Below are 22,268 nucleotides of genomic sequence, written 5' to 3' on the forward strand. Positions count from 1 at the left end.
AATACCATCATATAGTCTCCTTTGCATCTATAAAAGCTTTGCAACCTGAAGACAGATTCCTTTTCCAGCTTCTCAACTGGAGGAGCTAACCCTGCTTACCATCCCTCACTGTGCGGAGTGCTGTCGGCCTCCCAGCACAGAGGGGCCATCGAATATATTATTCCATTAACACTTGTCTGTGTTCTGTACTCTGCATATTAAAGCTACTGAGGAGATCAGTTACCTTCAGCTGGGGATACTAAGCCTTATTATGTCTTTTCTAAAATGTTTATCCAGAGTGCTGTGAACTTTCGTTCTCCAAAGGTAGCAATCAACAAAGATAAATTGAGTGGCAGACAGCAGTTACTTAACGAACCGCTTTCTCTGCTCGGTGCAGGGGTTTGAATTCGACAGAGGTGAGGCTCTAAAATGAAAGCTAAAGGAGGGGCTGGGAGGCAAAAACCAGCCAGTTGAGATCACAGAGAAAGAGATGTTAATGGCAAAGATCACACGCAACAAAACCAAACAAAATGAAGCAGCTAAAGACAGTGATTATATAGATCTGAGCAGACTGTTGACTATGTGGAATTGCAATTATCTCTCAGGCTCCTGGGACCTGGCTCAGGGAATCATTACTACAAAACTAAGAAGATTGTTCTCAGGTGCAGAACGTATTGATTTTGCTGTTCTCCAGCATCCTGCAAAGCAACTGACCATGTCATTTAAGTGTTCGTTAACCAAACACATCAATAAACATAAAACTTTCAAAAAAGTAAAAATCACCTCATAAATAATTATAAAGGAGTGAATTATTACCTAGGAGCAAGTGTAATTGATGTCATTATAAATAAACCACAAAATATATCCTGTCCCAAGCTTAAAAATGTGTGAAGGCATCCATCTACCTTGTTAAAAAATGATAGTTTATCTTGCCAAGAGGACAGCTTTCATAGCTGCCTGATTGGAAGAGGTGTGTGCAGAGAAGAGATTACATTGTAAATATTTTTTATTTGCTTTACTTTTCCTTTTTTTTTTATTTTTATGTGAATTCAAAGCTTATAAAGAGAAGGACAGATAACATTTGTTACAGCCAAGCTGCTGGGAGGGAAAGCAGAGTTCCCCTGTGCGGTTCCCATCAGCCCTGACCTGCAGTGCTCCAAATATTGTAATCCTTGACCTTTGAAGAGCAGCTGTCAGTAACAACAGGCTTTTTTCCCCCTAGGTTTTTTTTTTTTTTTCTCTGACCCAAGGACTGCAGGGACAAGAAAATTCATTTTGAATGTGTGATGTGAGGTAATCTGTAATGGCAAAGCACTCGCATCCTCTGTTTTCCAGTATTGCCCGTTCACCCATAACTGCAATTAACACTAGTGAGATATCAGTGCAGGAGGAAATGAGACCCTTGGCTCTGTGTTGACTGATGTCCCAATGTACCTCTTAATCAGGGGTCCCTTCTTCTCCAGATAGTGAGACAGAGACAAGCCCGCAGGGTAGGTCAGAGGGGTAAAGATGAAGGCTTTAGATTTTCCCTGACTAGTAAGTGAAAGGGACAGATGAATCCATTTGGTAATGGTGGTCTGTTACCGCATATTATTTCATACATGAAAGAAAACGGTTGAATACTTTCTTTGTGTGTATGCTCATTTAAATAAGCACAAAACTGGGGCTGACCAGCTCCCAGAGAAATCAGTTGGAGACTGGCACTTGGATGTGAGATACGGCTCACGTGTTCCTTTGCAGGAGAGGTTCTAATAAACTTGGAAACTTACACAACTTGTCATCTGAAGTGGATGGGGAGAGGCTTTTCATCCCCCTTCCCCTGGATCCTGCATGGATGCGTGCAGCAGCATGCCCCCGCCAGAGCTGCCGGATTTGGGGATGCTGTTTATAAATTGTACATAAGCTAGAGACGTGACCGCATAGTGGGATTCTGTGAAATGTGATATTTCTTATCTAGTGGGCTGGTGTATCACAAAAGAGCATTTTCTGTTTTAAAAGTCTCAGGGAAAAATCTGAAGGAAAACTGATTTTGTTTTATTTTTGTATATGTCCAGTGATGTTTCTTTTTAAGCCAGGTTAGTGCTAGCTTGTGGCTCTGCTTGAATGCTTGCACAACCTGAGAGATTTTGGAGTCAAAAGGGGCTGTTGGTCCTTTTGACTTCCCAGCAGTTGTTGCTTTCAGTTATTCATGTTTCTCTTCTCTCCTGCGTTGCATCCCCCTGGTTTCTGTGAAGGTCTCTTTTTACAGCTGTATTTTCAGAAAGAGTCTCGAGGTTCTTGTTCACACAATAAAATCTGAGATTTCTCCAAGAAGATATTTTGACTTGTTTCACCCTGGTTCATGACTAAAGCCAATGTCAAAGCATCGGACTTTCACACAAGGATTTCAGCAGTCTTTGCTTCAAAAAGCCTTCCATTAATTCAGAGTCCCATTTTGCTGTCTGTTTTGGGCAAGCTTAGGGGCACATGGGCACAGTTTGGGAGAGATGAGAGTATGAAAAGAACAGAGATGGAGGCAGGGTAAGGGATTGATAAGGAAAGTCCCATGAAAACACTCCTCTGGTAACTCCTGGTAGTTTCCCTGCTAGAAGCTGGAGGAATGTAGAAGGGTAGAAGGGGAATGGGGGAAGAAAAATAAATCCAAAATGAATGGAGAGCAAGACTAGGGGAAGCTGGTGAGCTGCTTATTAAAAAGAGACTCTATTTTCTCTTATTAAAAAAGGGATATTACAGGTTGGCGTCACCAAGTTTATCCTGCCCGTGCTTTTGTGCCTTATTGTTTCCATGTCTGACACTGGATTCCTGGGTAATGCTGACCACTCAGTCTAGGGACACTTCTGGAGGAGCTACTCAGTTAAAAATAAATAAATAACAATAATAGCAAGAATAATCCCCTTGGAGGACCCCCGATGGGTCATCCACTGATCTTGGACACGTAAATTTTTGTCTGAAAGAGCCTTTTCTGTCTGCATAGACTGTTCTAGTGCGAATTACTACCTCAGCTAGCTTTTAACACAGCTCAGTTTTAGTATTTGAAGTCAAACCTTCTCTAAAAGTCATATTCTTTTCATAGAGGTCACAACCATGACAAGCTTTAAGTTTTCACTGCATGGCATCATATAGCTTAATTAATAGAGTTGGCTGATGCAAGGTCTCAGGGGTCTCACTCCTACTGGATTTGCATTATTGTAACAGTAATAATTTAAGCATATTTGCAATCTGCAGAAGAGGAGGAGGGGATGGAGCACAGCTGTCAAAAAGTAAATTTGGTTCATTAAAAAAAAAAGTGATCTGATCATTCGACTGATTTATCAGTTGACGTGAAACAAAAGACAGTGCGAGATTGCAGCTAACCTGACGCAGGAAAAAGGGTGAGTTCTGGCCTAACCAGCAGAGAAGCAGCTAGAGAACTGGACACGTTCATATTGTAAGCCTGAAGTTAAGCAGTAGATTGTGCCATTGAAAAAACAGGGAGTTAACTTGGATCTGCAATGCTTCAGTTTTGAGTCTGGAGCTTTTTCCTTTGCTTTTCTAGACTGTCCAGCACTCCCTCCAGCTCCCACAACGTTTCCTGGCACTGTCTCCGTAACCCTGGTTGGAGGAGCTTATCTAAAGCTCTCCATTGGGGAATGGAAATAGAACATATAGTGCAAGTTCCTTGGCTCTTTTTTCCCTCTGACAACAACCACAGCAACAACAAGAAGCTGGACTTATTTTTACTACTTGGCAGCAGAACAGCTTTGGGAAGAAAACATTTCTGAAATTACATTTTCATTAAAATTTGAGAAAACTTGAGGGGGAGTACAAGGAGATATATTTAATGGTACATTAAGAGACCTATTTTCAGTTAAGCAGAGGCATGCTTGGGAATAACATTTGCCCCTGGACAAATCCACAATGCAGCAAATGAAAACTGAACCTGCAATTGAATTCCATATCCACAAAAGTTATTAGCAAATCAGGCCAACAAAGAGGGGAGGGCAGCCTTTGAAATATGAATCAGAATAAATTTCTATTTCAGCTATCACATGTCAGTAAATAAGCCATTGGTTTTTACCTTCTAGTCATGCAGAAATCTTTCCTATCAGTTTGTATCTTTATGTGATAACGGGAGTTTCTGTGTTAAGGAGTGATACTGTGCTGACTCACAAGTGAGATATTTCTGACTGACTAATTATCTAGATGATAAGAATAGTTCCCACACTTTGGAATCATAAGAGAAAGGAGCAAATTTACATTTATTAAGTGTGTTTGAAAAATAATTGTTATTCGTCGCTTCTTGCAGTTAGCATGGTATTAATTATCTCTGCTTAGTTCATTTGCTCAGTTGCACCTAATGAAGACAGCAGCTTCTGGAAACAAAAACTGTCTATCGAGAAGATTAAAATTCTCAGAGGCAGTTTGAAATTCATTCATTTAAGTCTGCTGCCTGAACTTTTTCTGAAAAGACTTTGTTAAGCTACAGGATGAAATCCTTTTTCTCCAGTTTTTCAGAGCTTTAAATGAGAGCAGACTCTGATATGTAGGTTTGGGGGATTTCTTTTATGTGGTGGAACATCTTGGTTCTGCATAACCCGAAAGTTGGCTGGTTCCCACATTCCTAACGATGACGTGCAGGAAGGAGTTCAGCGTGTTGGCTGTTGATTTGTCAATAGCTTAATTCTCCATGACAACCTCCCCAGAGGAGTGAGAAAAGTCAATAGCACAAAGTTCACATCACCTTGGATAGCTGATGGGAGGCAAAACACAATAAAGAAGATAGAGGCCATAAACTGTGATAGGCAATGATTAACCCATCAAACTGGAGGAATATAAAGAATCATTAAAATGACAAAATACTATGAGTCATTTGGTGCTGATCTAATTAAATAATATTCCAGTGTAAATCAGTGAGTTATAATCTGAGAGCTGGGGGAAAAAGGCATTTGGCCTAACTAGTGATTTCTGAAAAGCCCCTATAATTATGTTCCTCTGCTTGACGTCTTTGTCATCTACCTATAGCTCATTTTGGTGAATTTGGTTTTGGTCAGGACAAGCTTGAATCCAAGCCAGGCAGAGGCGGTGGGAAGACTCTGACTCACTTCAGTATGCTTTTTGGCACAGCCAAAAATTGGTTGGTGATCAATTTGGCAGAATGGAATTTTTTTCTGGTTGGGCAGGAAGATTATTTTTTACCCGGAGTATATGGTTAAGTCTCATTGTCATTTCAGGGTCGGCATGTTCTTTATTTCTAATGGCATTGCCGGTGGCTGTTGTAAGAATATGGATGTTCAGGTTTGGCTTTGGAAGAAACTGAGATGCGAAGAGCGATACGGTTTTCAGGTCTATTTTACCCAGGCCCTGGGGCTCTGGAATTCCTTTCTTTAGCAGGAAAATTGGGAATGATTTGTTTTTGCCAGGACTTCATTAGTAGTAATTTGGTTTCATAACATGAAACCGGGCTGGGTTGGTTCAGTTTTAAGTTCCTTTTTATCTGCATGACCCAAATCTGAGGATGAAAGTTCTTGGGCATTTTAAAATTATATTGATTTTTAGTAAAAATTAGTATTTATGACCTTATTTCGTTGGAAGAAGTTGAAAAGATGTGGATGATACAGACTTTCTATTTTTTCACTTTGTATTTGAACGTTGTTAGTCTCGCTGGTGTGCGTCTTCCCATCACTGTTACTCCCTTACCTGTATCAGCTCTGGTGCACGGGGCTGCCATATTTGCTCCCTGCAAGTTTAACAGCTGATAAACAATGGTATGGAGGCATACTCTTCTAGTTTTATTTCATGCAGAGTGCTGGCATTTCTGATTTTACTGCTTTCATCATCTGTATTTAGGCCAGCTATCAGGTAGCCATGAAACGGGATCAAGAAGACTGATGACCAGCTCTTAAAGATCTTTTTTAAAATGTCCTGCTATAACGCAGCTGGCCATATTGTTCACAGTGTGTGGTATAGTTTCACATGAGTTCATGTCACTATGTTCTTCTCACCAATTTATTATTCATCTGCCATGGCTAAAATATTTATAGGCTGTAAGGTTTGTTTCTTCCCAAGCACCTGTAGTGTTTATGCACAACAGTAACTTGGGCATCTGTCACAGCAGGCATATTTGGTGGTTTTGGCTGCTCTTCCACCATCGATGACCCAAAAGGCTCCCTAAGTGACCTAATTATGAAATGATGCTGACCAATAGCACATTTACATTGCTCTGTTAACAGCGTTATTTTTAGTGTAACTCTTTCACTTACTATCCTTCTAATCAATTAACCATGCCAGCGTCTGCTATAATGAATGTCAGGTCCCCATCAAATAAACCTCTCTTATCCATTAGTAATTATTGGCCGTGGCCTTCACTGAAAAGAGCAAGCTGAAACTAAATGTTCAGATGGTATTATTTGACTAATGTACCACTTGAATCTGACCTCTTCTTCATTGTGCAGTATAGGCTGATCAGGAGTCTTTCAGAGACTTTGCTCTTTTCTAGTGAAACATAATCTCTTTCATTAAAGTCTGAGTTATTGAATCACATCCTTTTCAAGGAGGCCAGCTTTCCCTGCAGTCCAGGAAACGACTGCCATTGTCAGGGGCAGCTTCAATCCCCACAAACCTTTGTTGGCTTTCTTCTTGGTTCAGTTTCCATACAAAGTGCTTGCAGTTTTATTTTTGTTATTTTCAAGCTAGTTTTCCATTGAGTAAAGCTTTCCCTCATTGCATCTTCCTTATATCTGTTAGCTGTTGTCACTCTTCCTTCTGCCTTTCTGGTGATGCTGAGTTTTGGTCTTGATAAGGCAGGTGGGGGTTTTGCAGACAGTTGAGGGAAATCACAAAAGTTCTGTTGTTCCATGGATGAACATGGCTTAAGGCCTCCTCTCTTCACAGGTACCAAGTCTCTTGCTGCACTTCTGTCTGTATACAGTAATTTTTATTTTAGAGCTAGGATTGTACGTGTTTGCTGGAAGATTAGGCTTTTGCTTTTATGTTGCTTGTAAAGGAACAAGTTTGCATTTAAAAGACTGAGAACGTTCAAAAAGCTGCAAGTGGTCACAAGCTTTACCTAATATCACATATATTTTTAATTTCTAAATTGCTCTTTTTCTTCAAAGTGGTCTGTTTTCACTGAAAGCATCTCATTTCTAGTTGCAAAGTTCGTGATTTCTCCCCACCACCGCCCCCCTACCCCACCCTCCACCCTTCATTCTGTTTTTTTTTTTCCTTTAGGTATAGCTGGTTTGTACTTTTCAGTGACACTGGGAAACCTTCTGAATGTTTTCAGGAATGCAACACTTTTACAATACCTTCTTTTCTCTCCACCCCTGCTGCTGTTTCCTTGTAGAGATGTTTTTTCTATATACAGTTGCACATTAGGGAAAGAAAACCTCTTTCACTTGACGCAGCGAAGTTAAATACCTTGCAGTTAACACTCTTTATTTTAAAATGTGTCATCTGAGCACGTGTAGGTGTTTACTGCAAACCTGACATGGTCGGTTACTATTCAGACAAACATGTTCTTCTCAGTAAGCAGGTAATTTAGAAGCTATATCTTCTAAAACACACTTCCCTAAGTGTGCAAGCTTGATCAGCTGGAAATTAGCTGAACTTAGGGCAAGTGAGTTGATATTGCTGTTTGATACTGGGAGGCCAAACTTACTGTTCATGGGTTTATTTCCAGTGGCTCTAATTCCTTAGAGAACCCTGCAGATCTCTCACTTTACTTCTTACCCAGTGCATTACACACAGAGAAAGACTCCAGCCTTTGTTGAGTCTCCCCTCCTTGAGAACATTGCTGCTAGTTGCTTATTTTGAAATATATCCCGTTTTGCCTCCATCATAAGGGGAAAGGAGGGTCTGGAGTGTGATCACGGGCTCAAGCCAGCACAAGTATCTTAGGCATTGGTTCAGCAAAGCTCTTGAAGATGGGCTGAACATGAAAATTTGCAAGCAGTTTATGTAAATATAAAAAGTTACAAGCAGGATGGTTTCCCATGCATCATCAGATCAGACGTCTGTTTTAGCGGCATTGCTAGGTGAAGACCTAAAGCCCTATGACCTTGCTTAGCAAGGGGTGAATGATTGTATGTGCGTCATACCTATGCCTGCCGATCAGGTCATACTGGATAAGAGCTCCACAAAAGACAGCCTTCTTGTGAGCCTGAAATTGATTCCAAACCTTAAATCTGCAACGACCAGTATCAAAACTCTCAATTTTTCTTTTTTCCCCCCACTGGATGGTCACTAGTAAGGCCAAAGGCTTTTTAGAGACCTGAAACCAGTAAAAATATGTAGCAGCCGTTTCATGCAGCAGGGCTGCTTGTGCTGTGGTAGTATCTAATGCCAACCCAGACAATTTTCTTCTTGGTAATGGAGAGGAGTTGAGAAGCAGTGATTTAGGGCTAGTGGGAGGGACAGATGCAGGAGAGTAGCAGTTCTGGCTCTAACACTGCACAGCCTGTTGTGTAAGATTAATGACTGTGGACTACTCTATTTTTCTCTCTCTACAACTGTGAGCAATCACCTCCAGAATCAGCCTGCTGCTGGCTAGCCGGCAAATAGATAATAAGATCCCTGTGTGTTAAATATGCACAGCTGCACGTCTGACATTGCTGATCCATCTGCACTCCCAGATTCCACGTGCCAGCTGCCCTGCTCAGGGTGAACGAGGAAGGGATCCTTTAGAGAAAGTCCAGCACTCGGCACTCCCTGCCTCGCCGTTCCTGTGCTCTGTTTTCCTGGGTTCCTGGAGTCTGTGTCCTCTCCCCATCCTTCTTTTGGCAACGGAGGTTTGAAAGCACCAGACGCTTTTACTTTACTATTTAAAAAGCAAGCTGGGTTGCCAGGTGGGTTTTCCCTGAGCTCCTGAAGTGCTAATTTTCACCTCCCCAAGGTGGTGATTCAGAGGAGCTTGGCCAGTCAAGTGAGTCACAGTGGTTTCCTACACCCCTCTTTTGCTGCCTGACACTTTCATTCAGTATGAAATCCGGACAGCCTTTTCCTTGACTTCTTTCTGTCTCTATCTCCCGCTCTCCATCCTCTGCCCCTCCAAGCAGCTTTGTTTCTGGCTCTCATTTTGGCACTTAGGAGAGAGGAAAACCAGCATATTCCTGATACTCTGTGTGCTGATGGCTGCACTGGCCATAGGGGTCTGATAGCAGCTCACTGAAGGAAGGGGCATTGGCTCTAGCCAAGAGTTTCAAAATCAGCAGCCTTCGGCATTGCTCTTGGGTTGGTGTTCAGACACCAGACAGCGTGGGCTGTTCTCACTCTATGCTTCTTTTAAAATCAAACTGCTTTGATGTTGGTGCCAAGGTAGAGAAAAGTGCCTTCCTGTGGCTCTGTTGCCTTCCTCTTGCTCCCCAGGGCTGCAAATCTCAGCCATCAAAGGAAGGAGAGAGCGCAGGGGGGAAGAACAACTCCAAAACCTGTATGGAAGCCACTGATCTGCACTAAGGAGTGTGTTGCGGTGCTTACAGGCCCAGCACCCTGGTAAACACCGGTCTGTGGTTGCTGTTTCTGGGTGAACTAGCTCACATTTAGCCGTGCTGGATGACAAGAACACAACACTCATGTCTGCATCCAGAAGGCCATGTAGAAGACGGGTTCCCAGCAAAGTGCCCTTCAGGATCCTCTCTAGAGAAGGGAACAGGGCATGGAATAAAACATGTCTACATGTTATCTGTCTACAGGGGCTCTTATTTGGCCTTATCCTTAATCTTTTACTCACAGCCAAAGCTGTGTACCACGCTTGTAAATGAGGAATGTCATCACTGCTTTACTGACAGATGTATAAATCCTTTAAACCATGATTTTATTATGTAAACTTTCTTGCCACTGGCATCCTGTCAGTACTCTAGTGGGAGGGCTTTCCTCCCCAGGTGTAACTGTGCAAACATTATGGTTATGGCACAAAGTCCAACTTGGTTAGATTCTGTCACATAAATATACATTGAGTTAAATCAAACACAGCTTGCGTCCTGTTCGAAAAACCCATTCATAAGCAGTTGTTTGAGATCCATAAGATAACCCAATATGTAAAGATAGCCAGTTCCTCCAAAGCATTGCTCCTGGGAAAATATGCAGGTGGTGAAGATCAGTAATTAAACTTAAAGCTAATAGGTGACCAATACACTTGGATTTTATATGTCTGGATTTCCAACAACATGCAGTTTTTTTATGTTTTCTTCTTTGTGGTAAGAAACAGTTCTTTAAGTGAAGGAATACCCAGAATCGGGGAGGGAGCCCTTCCAAAATTGTTACAGACAGTCACTGTCTGGGAAAAAAGGAAATTATAATACTTTGGAACATAATGACATTTTGTATATAAAATAATGGAATTGGCAAAAGTATCATACAAGTGCACATGCTTCGGTTTATTGCTAAGTGAATGTGGGAATGAATCCCCTCCTCCCAGTCGCTCCTATGTTTTAAAGTGCAAAAGCATTAGCAATATCTAAACCCCAACTGGTACAGAAAAGTTTAGCAGAGTAAGCTAAAATGGATATAAACAATTGCTGGGGAAATGAAGTTTCTCACAGTCTTTTGGAGAATTGGGTTTGCTATGACTACACACAGGATACTGCCCAAAAATACAAAAAACAAACACAATACCCCATTCGTGCTTGAAATATTGTGGAATCTGTGGTGAGCAAGACATTTGTGTTCCCCTGATAATAAAGACAGCCAAATAATGTATCAAATATACTTGCAAGGATGTATCATCATTGTTAACATTTTTCTTCATGCTTTTCAATTTATTTTGTTAGATAAGTGTACTGGGCCTGTTCCTTATCTCAGCCAGATTTTAAATGGCACGAGTGTATCAGCTGCTGATTAGCATCTCTGTAAGTGAGAACGGAGCCAAGGCAGTACCTAGGAGCGAGTTTGAACCCAACTTTGGCATCCATGTGATTAATTTTCATTTTTTTTTAAAGACCCCTTTGTAAAGCAGCACCGGCTTTCTGAGCAGAGCAAGACCCTGGATGTGAATGGACTTGAACATATTTAGGGCTATGTTTCTAAAAGAGAGCTGATGAAGCAGTAGGTGTCTCAAATCCTTGCACATATGTAGGCATCAGTATCTCAATAAATTACATTTGACAGTTGGTATGTGTAGATTCATCCCCTCCCACTTTTTGCAGTTAAAAGGTGTGCCTAAATCTCCGGCACCTCTATAATGGGAATAGAAAGGGGGTCTCAATTAGAATAAATCACCCTCACAGAAAAAGCCGCGACTCTTCATTGATTGTAAAGGCAATTTAAGGTGATTTAGGCTTCTGAAGTGGGCGCTGTGGTTAACTACCCAAGGTTAGGCGGATCGATGACCTTTTCTGAGGCATTTGCAGTCCCTGGTCTGCCTGGTTCCGACCCTATCTTCTGTGCCTAGCAACTCTTATCGGAGCCAAGAGCCTGCCTTGGGCAGGAACGCTTGGCCCCTGCTTGCGCACAACAGCGGGAGATGCAGTTTGGAGTGAAAATCAGGATTATTATAATTTTCTGTATCGGGTTTTGTCATCTATCTATATACACAAAATACTGAGGTTGTTGAACGCAAATGGGGCTGACTAGGTATCTCCCGGGTTATCTGACAGGCATAGCCCCGGGCTGATTTGTGCCTGTAGTCATTGTAATGGAATGTGCAGTTGTTGGCAGGCCAGAAAAGTTGGAGAGTTTCTTTTTGACTTCAGTCAAATTTAGGCTAAGCCCCCTGTAAGTAGTGCATTTCTTCTGCATTCCCAATGGAAAAGGCTTGACTTCCCTCTTCCTTACCAGAATTTCCATTAAGATAAAGATGAAGAGGATGTAAGGTATCTCCGCCTTCAGTGCTAAGGAAAATGGAAGCACTGGAAAACAGGAAAATACCTTTCAGAGTTATGAAACCATAAAATGTTTGCAAAAAGCCAGAGAACATATGAAAGTAGTCTGGTCCGGGGGTTTTGTTAAAAAAATTGAGACTTGGCCAAGATTCATTCAAACATTTACAGGGTGAACAAGGCAACTTGCAAAAGCAAAGTGCAATTATCTGCCAGGCTTTTTTGCTTGTCTGTGGTACTTGTTCTCCTAAGACTTTCAGATATGTTCTGAAATCCAAATAGTAAACATATCTGCGTCCCTCGTGAACCCAGAAGCCAGATCACAATCCAGATTTCACTGCAGCTCTAAACATCTCCCTTTTTGGCAGATCTGCTCTTCTTTGCTGGGCCCATTACTAGCTGAAATCAAGGAGCAGGCTGTGTTCTTGCTTCAGTCTATGTAGATCTAAAGTAATGTCTTTTGACACAGTGAAATTACGCTGGGATAAATGAAATTTGAACCTGGCCTTAGAAGCGGTGTGTTCTGGAAAGCCATGAGAAAGGTTAAATCGACATGTTGATGTGCCAATATACCACAGGAAAAACTGTTCTTCTTGATATATTTCTATATGGCCTGAAATTCTCATCAGAGTTCTTGTCTGGTTTTATAGGCTTGTGAAGGCAGATCATAAAAGTTTCAAATTAGTGGGACACCTCAGAGGTAGTTGGCTGCATATTTGAAACATATTTTAAGAGGTGTGTCCCATCATTGGTAATGACAAAATCAGCTCAGTGTATCTTGGTACATAAATGAAAATATGCATCCCAATGAAAACCGCTGTAGGGTTTTTTTCATCTTCTTGTTTATGCATTTATAAAAGTCTTTCACACATACAGAGATCATTCCTCCTATATGTTTACAGCATTACCAAAAAAAAAAAAAAAAAAAAAAAAAAAAAAAGAAAGCAAGCAAGAAGGCAGCCACTAAAATTAGCAAGTTGATGAAATAGTGTAAATCCCGTCTGCTTTCTGCTTGTGGGAGAAATCTACTTTCAAATCTTCTGTAATGAATGATGACATTTTGCATTCAGGGAACAAATGTGCCTTTTCCTGCTGGCCAACACTCTTGCTTTCTCTTTCTTCTCTTTGGGTGCACATAACAGAAGCTCGCTAAGGAGGAAAACAGTCCTAAATGAATTGCAAAGCCCTAGATCTATTTTTAGAAATGTTGTAACTGCCTAACGTTGTTGTCGTGAATTAAAAGGTGAAATAAAATAGGGAGCTGAACAGTAGAGTCGCCTCCCTCTGTGCAGTGGGGGGCAACAGCTGGGAGTCCTTGGAGCTGCAGCTGTGCAGGGAGGCACTGAAAAACCAGGAGTAACAGCGACTTTTTTAGTCTTTCGCATTATTCCTGGTAATCACCTGAAATAAAAGATCTGCAGGTAGAGTGGTTTGCATGACATGGAGAAGATCTTGCTGAGTATGCCTGCAGGATGGGGCTTGGGGCAAGGGTTTCAACGTGCCTGAGTCTTCTTGCGGGATTGATCACCAGAGTTTCTGTACCTTCTCCCCGCTCCTCTCACATGTGAGGTGTCCCTTTGGCTCTGGTGACAGCGCTAGCTGCGCAGGGCTTGGAGAAGGGGCCTTTGCTTGCTTTGCCAAGTCAGAGGAGGTAGCTGAAGGGGTGTCCTGCCATTCATTCCTTCCATCCTGCTTTCCACCAGGGGTCTGTGCAGACTCGAAGCAATGTCTTCATGTATGGCTGGAAAATGCTTTTTCGTCTTTGGTTTTAATGGGAGACAGAGGCCCTGGGACTCCACACCTCTAAAATGTCAGAGTTCTCACTGCTTCTAAAGTGGGAATGCAAAAATAAAAAGTGACATATTTTAATTATGAAGTGGGGTGGGAGTGGGAAGGAAGAAATAAAAAGCAATCCAACAAAGCCAAGATTTAGGGTGACATCACTTTCTATATAATTGCAATGCCAGCAGACACTCAATAAACATATCAGCATTGTTAAAATGATTTATGACCTGAATAGTTGAATATAAAATATTATCAATAGATGTGTCATCATTGATCTTTCCTGGGGCTAGCAGCTGAAGGATGGAAGAGGGAGATGATTTTAACAAACAATCCTTGACAGGAATCCAAAGGAAACAATGTGCAGGGACAGACAGCTGACAAATTCAGTATGGGGCCATTAAAACATGTGATGAATTTGCTGGGAAAGTATATATTTGTGGAAGAGGTGAGCTCATATCTACCATAAATTTGTCAGCCGTGACACAGTGTTCTCAGGCCTGGCATGAATAATGCCTAGCTATTTACAGGCTTTGTCTGGCAAAAGCTCTATCAGTCACTCCAGGGTTATTTACAAAGAAAAGTGTCTATCAGTTACAAGGACATGACTTTGCCACTAAAAGATAACAAAAGAGGAAGTCAGCCAGTGGCCTCTCCGTGCAAGATGCATCTTCTCCAGAGAAGCTCTGGGCTGGAATGAATCAGATGGACTGCAGTAGGACCTCCTGGCAGAGTGCCTGGCATAGGCTGCAACAGTACATTTATCCACACTGATTAGATTAGAATTATTAATAGGGGTCTATGGAGTGGAGCAAAGGGTCATTTAGAGTTTAATTCTGTTCTCAGATAACTTCATTTCAGCTGATGGGATTGTTATTGTAGGGGTTTTATATGTTTATAGGAAACAATATACTCAATAATGAAGTCATGCATCCTTCTGTAAGATTAGGAGAGCTATTGTGTAGCTGGAGTGAAGTCTTCACAATTGTGTTAATTAAGTAATAGTGATTTGACTTTGTCTCCTCATAAAATGCATTTAAGAAGTGACTAAAAGCTGCTGAGAAAGTGTTCCCTCAATAGAAATATATAGCAAAACAAGCAAGAAATGAAAGCAGCCTGGGATTGAGTAAACAGAATTGCTGATGCGATGCTTTTACTTAAGACAGACAACGACTTGGTCTGGAGTTTCAGCTTCCTGCTATGTTAATATAAATGTGTATCAATTTAGTATTGAGTTTACTAGCATCTTTTTTCCTTGTCTTCAGTTCCCATGAAAGTGGAAGGCAAGATTATAGACTAGTATTTATGGCATGTTTACATTTGTCAGTCATTTGTTTCAAGCTTCAGACCATGAAGTTTGAGATTACGTCCAGCTTCTTCAAAGCGGGCACCCAAAGTTAGGCATTGAAACCTGCGTTTAAGATGATAGATTGAACTGGCCCAATGCGGAAAGGTAACACGTAGGGCTGGTGGAAAATTGCAGGGCAGGATTTGCAAGTGTTCATGAGTGGTGCCAATTAAGATACTTCCTCTTTCTGAAGGAAAACCAGGAGTCAATCTCATCTCAAATATTACACACCCTAAGATGTTGACCCGTGTTGTTTTCTGAAATGCTGTTGTCCACATTTCACACAGTGTGTCACGCTGTTCCTGCTAACACAGTTACGGTTTTGTCACTAGGTACGTTATCTTCAAGGGCTTAGAATGGGGTGATGAATTTTTTTCTGAGAAATTTAATTTTGTCTGTTTTTCAGTGGCAGGGAGCCAGCTCCTTACATGGTGTAAATTGGACTCTTTCCATTCACTTCAGTGGAACCGTAGTAACATACACCATTTGAAATCAAATTAAGCAGTAAGCATGGAATGTGAAAAAGCGGCATATTAATGTTTCAGGATAAGATTTCAACTGCAAGTGAAGGAAGTCTTTCGTTCATGACCCCAAGATGTGACCACAGAATAAATAATAAATCCTGACAACAGAAAACACTTCCTTATCCCTCTAGAGGTAGTATTCTCTGTTAAAAGTGATCCCATCTCAGTTTCTCAGGCAGAATGGAGCAGCAAGAAGTCCATCAAGCAGATGCTGAACAGGATGGTAATTAATGAGGATAAAGAAAGTTACGGCATTTCCAAAATGGCCACGAGTTTGCGCAGTGAAGGACTTTTAAAACACAGGTGTTTATCTTACAGGCTTTGCAAGTGTGTGTGACAACCCCATTGGCGTGATAAACTGTAAGTGCTCCAAAGGAGCTATCATGGTCAATCGTGTCATTGATACATTGGCTCTGAGTGATTTACTGTGCATCGTATATAAAATAACTCAAAGGAGTTGCTATGGCCTGTTGATCAAATCTATACTGAAAGAATCCCAGGAAAGCAGCTAGACCTTTTGCTCTAACGCCAATCTAGGTACAACAGGTTTTGCTACCAACATTGTGAAAACTGCTTTCTGTGACTTGAAGCAATATGTTTTCATATTTTTAAGTAGACGTTTAAGTGGATTGCTCATACTTTTATCCATTTTCTCTTTAAGTTTATTGTGTCACTGAGAAAGCAAAAGCAAATGTTAAAAGACATGTCGTTCATAATCCACCAGCCCCGGAAAGGGGTTGGAAAATGAAGCAGATAACGCCTGCCACCATGCTTCTCCGCCTTTTTTCAGGAATGGAAGATGCACTTATTAAAGACTAACTGTACTTGAAGGGAATCTTGTTCTGCGTAGGTCTGGTATTCGTTTTCACTGGGACATGAATGCTCTGGGAGTTTGGGAACTTCTGTTGTGAGGGCTTGCGCCATCCGCTCGCTCTAGGAGCGAGAAGGCTGGAGATCTGGTTTGGCTCTGTCCCGAGTCTGCTGGGAGTGTTTTGACAACTCTGGTAGCCATTGGAATTTGGGCCACTCTATGTGTCCAAGGATTTATGCCTTTTCCTGGCTGTGTGTCCCATGACCTCAGGAATTTGCCAGCCAGCGTGAAGATTATTTTAATGAAAATCTCTTTCAAAATTTGATTTCCACTGTAGGGGCCCTACCTCCAGCCCTGTTGATTCCCATTGATTCTAGCAGGAGTCAGAGGGAATAGTGCTTTGAAGAGACAGCTTTCACAAACAAATCAAAGCCCATAAAGACAAATAACAAATTATCTTCCTTCAATGAACTTTACGTCACATTTTCAGAATGGTGTAATCCTGCATATTGTCTTGGTAGGAAAATCTTCCTTTGCTGGCCTGGAAACTTTGCATATACCTCATTTTTATTGGACTGATATCCAGCCAGCTGTTCCATTGAGTTTCTTCTGAGGACCTTGTTGGCTGTGTTTTATTAGATTTTATCTAGGCTTTTGTATTTATGAAGGTAATGGTAATACAGTGACGGACTTCAGAGCCTTCAGGTGGAATTTCAGGGCGCTTCATTTCCTTTGGAAATGTCCGTGCCAGGCTGCAGATCTCAAGGCACTTGCATGCAGTCCAGAGCCTTCGTTCCTGCATTGCAGGTAGGAAACTAAACTGCACGGGGCAAAATGTTTGGCTTGGGAAGCGGGACAAATTCCCACCCAGCCAGCCTAGTGCTGAACCCACGGGTGCTGTGGGGAGGCTTGCAGGCACCTGGTAGACACTGGCAGGGGAGAAGTGAACGTGGGCTGGCCAGGTTTGCCTCTAACCCATGGCAGCCATGGCCACAGGGAGCTCATGGACCTGTTTGTGCAGCTCAGCTGGCCGGAGCAGGAGACAGAGGATGGCACTGGGAGGTGTGGGGACAGGTCTGCCCGCGCTGCCGCCCAGCCTGGGGATGGGAAGCCCGGGCCGGGCTGTCCTGGCAGCTCACAGGGCAGGCTTGCATTTTGAAACCTGCTCGGTGTTGCGGTTTCTTGCTTTTTTGACTAAATATAATTTGACTACAAAAAAGCAAACCCTTAAAAGCTCCGAAGTGGCCAGAAGGATTCATTCCTCTGACAAGTAACTTTAAAAACATGTCTTCAATTGAGTCCATGTGTCCGCTTTCAGACAATTTCTACTGGAAATGCCTTCACAAGTAGAGGCATTGCTGTAAATAATCAGATTTCAAATGCTACAACTCCTAGTCATTTTGAATATAGTCCTGGAGCTGGAATAACAAACATAAAACTGGCTGCCCTAATACAGAAAAAGGAACTGTAAGGCCATCAGCAAAATCCAAACCAGGAAGCGCTGCCAACTTAAGGCAAAGTAAACTGAGAGCAGTAAATCAAACTGAAACACATATTTTGTTGTGGACTGAACAATACGGGGCCTGACGTTTCCACAGGCAAGACACAAATATCTTTTTACTATCAAAACCAAAAGCTTTTAAAGCTTCAAAAGGAGCTGCAGGCAAAGGAGCAAATAATAAATGACAGGCAAAGCTGGTCTGATGGGGCTTTGCGGGTTGTGTTACAGAGGTCTTAGAAGATTCACAGATGTCAGCTCACCCTCCAAGCATCACTGCTGACCATGTCATCCCCAGCTGCTAACACTTGCAGCAATTTTGGGCAGGTGGGCTAAAACAGCTTAACAAGTTCAGCTGAGCTGCTGTGAGCGTCTGTGCACGCACCGGTGGCACACCTCCACTGCAAGGCAAAAATCTATCAGCTTGTATTTCTTTTGCTAAAGATGCTAAAACCAACCTTCTGAAAAAGATTTAAGCCAACATTTTGAGCTTGCGGTGGGGACTGCTGGCAGGGACAGCTCAGATGGGAGGAGGTACCTCCTCAAGCTCTTCTGGCTTGGTTGCAGTTAATCCATGAGCTCGTGCCCAGGCTGTCACTGTGAGCCCTAATTCTGCAGCCACTTGTAAAAGTAAGCGTGCCACTGAACCCAGCAGATGATGTTGGATTTTGCTTTCTAACTTAATTTTACTTTGTCATTCAGCATGTCAGTTCTTGGAGCAACTATCCCTTGACTGCTGCGGAGCCAGAGTTTTCCCAACCAGAGGCAGGCAGCTTTTCAGAAATGGGAAAAAAGATCTAGCTGCTATCCTCTTCCGTGCGGCGGAAGACAGAGAGGGCATTACAGCATGTTATGTACACACCTGAGCAGCCTTGGGTACCTTGTTATCATTTTGAAGCACACTTCTGAGCGCTTCGTGGTGGTACTCAAGTCTTACCAGTTCTTTTTGCATCCCAGTTGGCAAAGCAACTGCATGCTGGAGCTGGGAAGGCGAGTGCAGCCAGCGGAGGCCTGCGGCTGCCTTTCCTGTGCCTCGTCTCTGTAGGGCTCGTCCGCAGACTGCTGTGGGTGACATTTGGCCCACACAGGAAGATAAGAATTAAGACTGAAAGGAACTTCCTAAGTCATCAAGTCCTGTCCCCTGCTGCTGAAGGCAACCACATCATATGATGTCTTTCAAACACTTATCTAGTTCCATCTTGAAACCATTTAGGTTTCTTGCCCTCACTACTCCTACTGAGAGGCTGTCTTTCTTCTCGTGGTTATAAACCTTCTTCTCATTTCCAGCCTAAATATGTCCAGGGCAGTTTAGGCTGTGTTTAATAGATACTGAGAAAATAAATTAGTCACCAACTTGCTTTTATTTATGTGCATCAAGCTTTTGATACCCATGTATAAGGCCCCTTTGCTGCCGTATGTATTTTGTGCTCATGGGAAGAAGCCCGGGCGGGGGGAAGGGGGCCAGTCCTGCTGGGGCCTGCTGTGTGCCCCGGTTCAGGGAGGAGAGGGTGACCTGGGCAGTCAAGGGGAAACAGGGAGCAAAAAGGAGCCACCAGAGAAGGGAAGTGAGGAATGGGAAAGAGGAGGACAGCTGAGCCAGGGCAAGGGTCAGTTACAAGGTGTTAGAGGCAAGAAGGACCGATAACGAACAGCGGAGAAGTTTTGAAACAGAACGTGAAGGGGAAGGCATTTCTAAGAAAAATAAATAGTAATGCAGATAAAACAGAAGAAAAAAAATAGTATTTAGGCAACAAGCAAGCAAATGAGAGGGGATGTGAGGTAAAAGGGGAGGATTCACAAAGAATTTAGAGCAGGGAAAAAACACCATTCAGAGATGAAAACCAAAACTGTTCCGAGTGTGGGAGTATCCCACTTGTTGGGGCAGACTGCAGTTCTGCGGCACAAGCTGGCTGGGGCTGAGCTCTTCTCCCAGCTGCAGACCCCAAGAATGAGAAGTACAGGCTTATTCTTAAAGAAATAAAAACTGTAGAGAGGCAAAACTGTGTTTTCTGAGAATATTTTAATATTATTTCTGTGGAGGGTGGGAACTTGAAGAGGGAATGAAGGATACAAAGTTATTAACCGGTGTTGGCTGGTGCTCAACAAAGCTCCTCGCTCCACTGGTCTGTGAGAAATTATCATCATTAATATGGCAAATATGAATACTAAAGGAGAAGCCATCCCTCTTCGTCAAAACACATTTCGGATAGAGAAAGACAATTCCTTATGAAGTGGATAATTGTAAAGAAGGATGGGGCTTTTCCTGCTCCCCGAGCCTAGCACTCTGTGCCACCACTACGTGTAAAATGCACAGATGAAGTGAGAAAAATGTGGGTTGATAGGTGTACGCATAGGCAATAACATAGACCTTTCTACTGAGCTAGCCTGAAAAATCCTGCAAAGAGGAGTATTTACTCATAGTTCATGTCAAACATTATATTCCAGGTTAGAAGAAGGCTGTGTCTGGCGGATGAGGGAGGTAGCTGTACGATGCTGGGCTGCTGCACTGTGGTGCTGTGTTGGTGGCCATTAAGGATCCTGTTGTGTTGCAATTCCTTTATGCAGAGCGAGCGCTTGCACAGGAACCTGCGGGCTCCCACAGCTCGTACTGTGCAGGGATGGAGGCAGCATGGGAGGTGCAGGCATCAGCCACATCTGAGCCTCTAAACGTTTAAGTATTTGCTTTGCTTTGAGAAGTCCTGGGGACAGGACAGGTGCTTATGTGCAGCATATGTGTGGGTGGCTTTGCAGAGTGGAGGTCGCTGTGCATATCGTGCATGTGGTGCTGATGTGATGTTAAGTCATGGGAATACAGCCAGTGACCAGACTGAGGGTGGCACTGGCTTTGGACTTGCTGGTATTTATTATAAACTATAAGTGGAAATGAAATTTCAGTCATCAGTGGGAGATCAGGTGGTCGTAACATTGGCTTTTCTTCCAGTTCTTCTCCTTTCCTTAAAATACAATTTTCAGGCTTCTTTTTCCTTACCTTAAGCTGGAACACAGTGAGGAGGGACCATTTCTGATACCAGTTCCTGTATTTCAAAATCAAAACTTGAAGCGCACTCCTCTCAAGCTAAAGAGAAGCAAAGCCTTTATGTCTGAGATGAGACTGGTGTTTGTAAGTCCAGTCCAAATGTGCAAATTAGCCAGAATTCATTCCAGAGCATTAACCTTGCATTACTGTGGCTTTTTTAGAGGACTGTAAGTTCCCTTTTTTTTTTTTTTTTTTTTTCTCCTGAGATGCACACATATGAAATAGATATTTTCTGTCCTTACAGCAAGAGAGCTAGTTTCCATCAAGTCAATTAATGAATGGGAGGCGATGTTCAGTGTGTATACCAGGGGCTGCTGTCTGATCGGTGAGCTGGGGGCATTGCCTGCATCTTAGTACAAGTCATCAGGTGGCAAATTCACCAAGGAGTCTGCCAGCTGTTTAACTTCATTACAGTTTATCATTATGTCTGCCTCCTTTTTTTTTTATTTCTACATTTAATCACCTAATATCATTTTTATCGGCTTGTCGGGGCGTGGGAGAGAGCAGTGGGGAATTCGTTACACTTTCTCATAGTACATGTCTATTTTGGTAAAATATTATGGCAAGTTTATGTCTGTCCTACTTTGAAAAATAAGATTCAAGTGAACTAATTAAGCCTATGAGTACCAAAACGTCTAATTAGTATTAACTCTTACCTGTAAAACCGTGACAGGTGACTCCTGGTACATTTCTGTATCATTTGAAATGCATAATGAGCCAATAACTGGTAGCCAGGCAGTTGCTTAAAGGCGGCACCTTCCCAGCTCAAAATAGTCACTTTTGATTGAATTTTTTGTTTGATTTTGACTGATTGTTGTTGTCAGTATGACAAAACCTATCCCATACTGCCAGAGAGCTGATCACCAGTTCCAAAGGTGTCTTCATCTGCAGTTCGATGAGGAATCAAGCCAAACGTCTCTTCATGCCTTACAGCCTGGCCACTAAAAAAGGGGGACAACTTCCCTGTGTGCCATATGTGTATTTTGGATATGGAAGTGTGTTGCGATTTTGGTGGAGAGCTAACAGTTGGTTTACTCACACAAGATTTTAAGAGAGCAATTAATAGCAAGGTTGGAAATTGAAATTCTAGCTATTTAATATTTGCCATATATGCCATGTCTGGTTTTAGATGCTGTACTTGCAGTGGAAGTACATTCTTGCACAGACATCGATCTAGAAATCGCTGTTTAAAAAAAAAAACACAAAAAACAATCAAAAAAATCTTGTAGGCTTCCAAGGTATGCTTGCATCCAGATATACTGTAACATGACGAATTTAGGCTGATGCTGTGAATGTAGTGTTGTTCATCTTTTGATTCAGAAAATGGCTAGTTTGGCACACACCAAGGTGATACTAAACAGTCATCAGATCTCCTTGTTCAAAAAACTGCTTTGCAGCAGTGATCCAAGTTTCACTGGAGATTACCATTTACGAACAGACCATATAAATCACACTTTCCCCACTTCCTCCTCTGCCAGCTCTTCCGTCTAGTGG

The sequence above is a fragment of the Falco punctatus genome (assembly GCF_963210335.1).
Source record: "Falco punctatus genome assembly, chromosome: 5".
Taxonomy (NCBI): Eukaryota; Metazoa; Chordata; class Aves; order Falconiformes; family Falconidae; genus Falco; species Falco punctatus.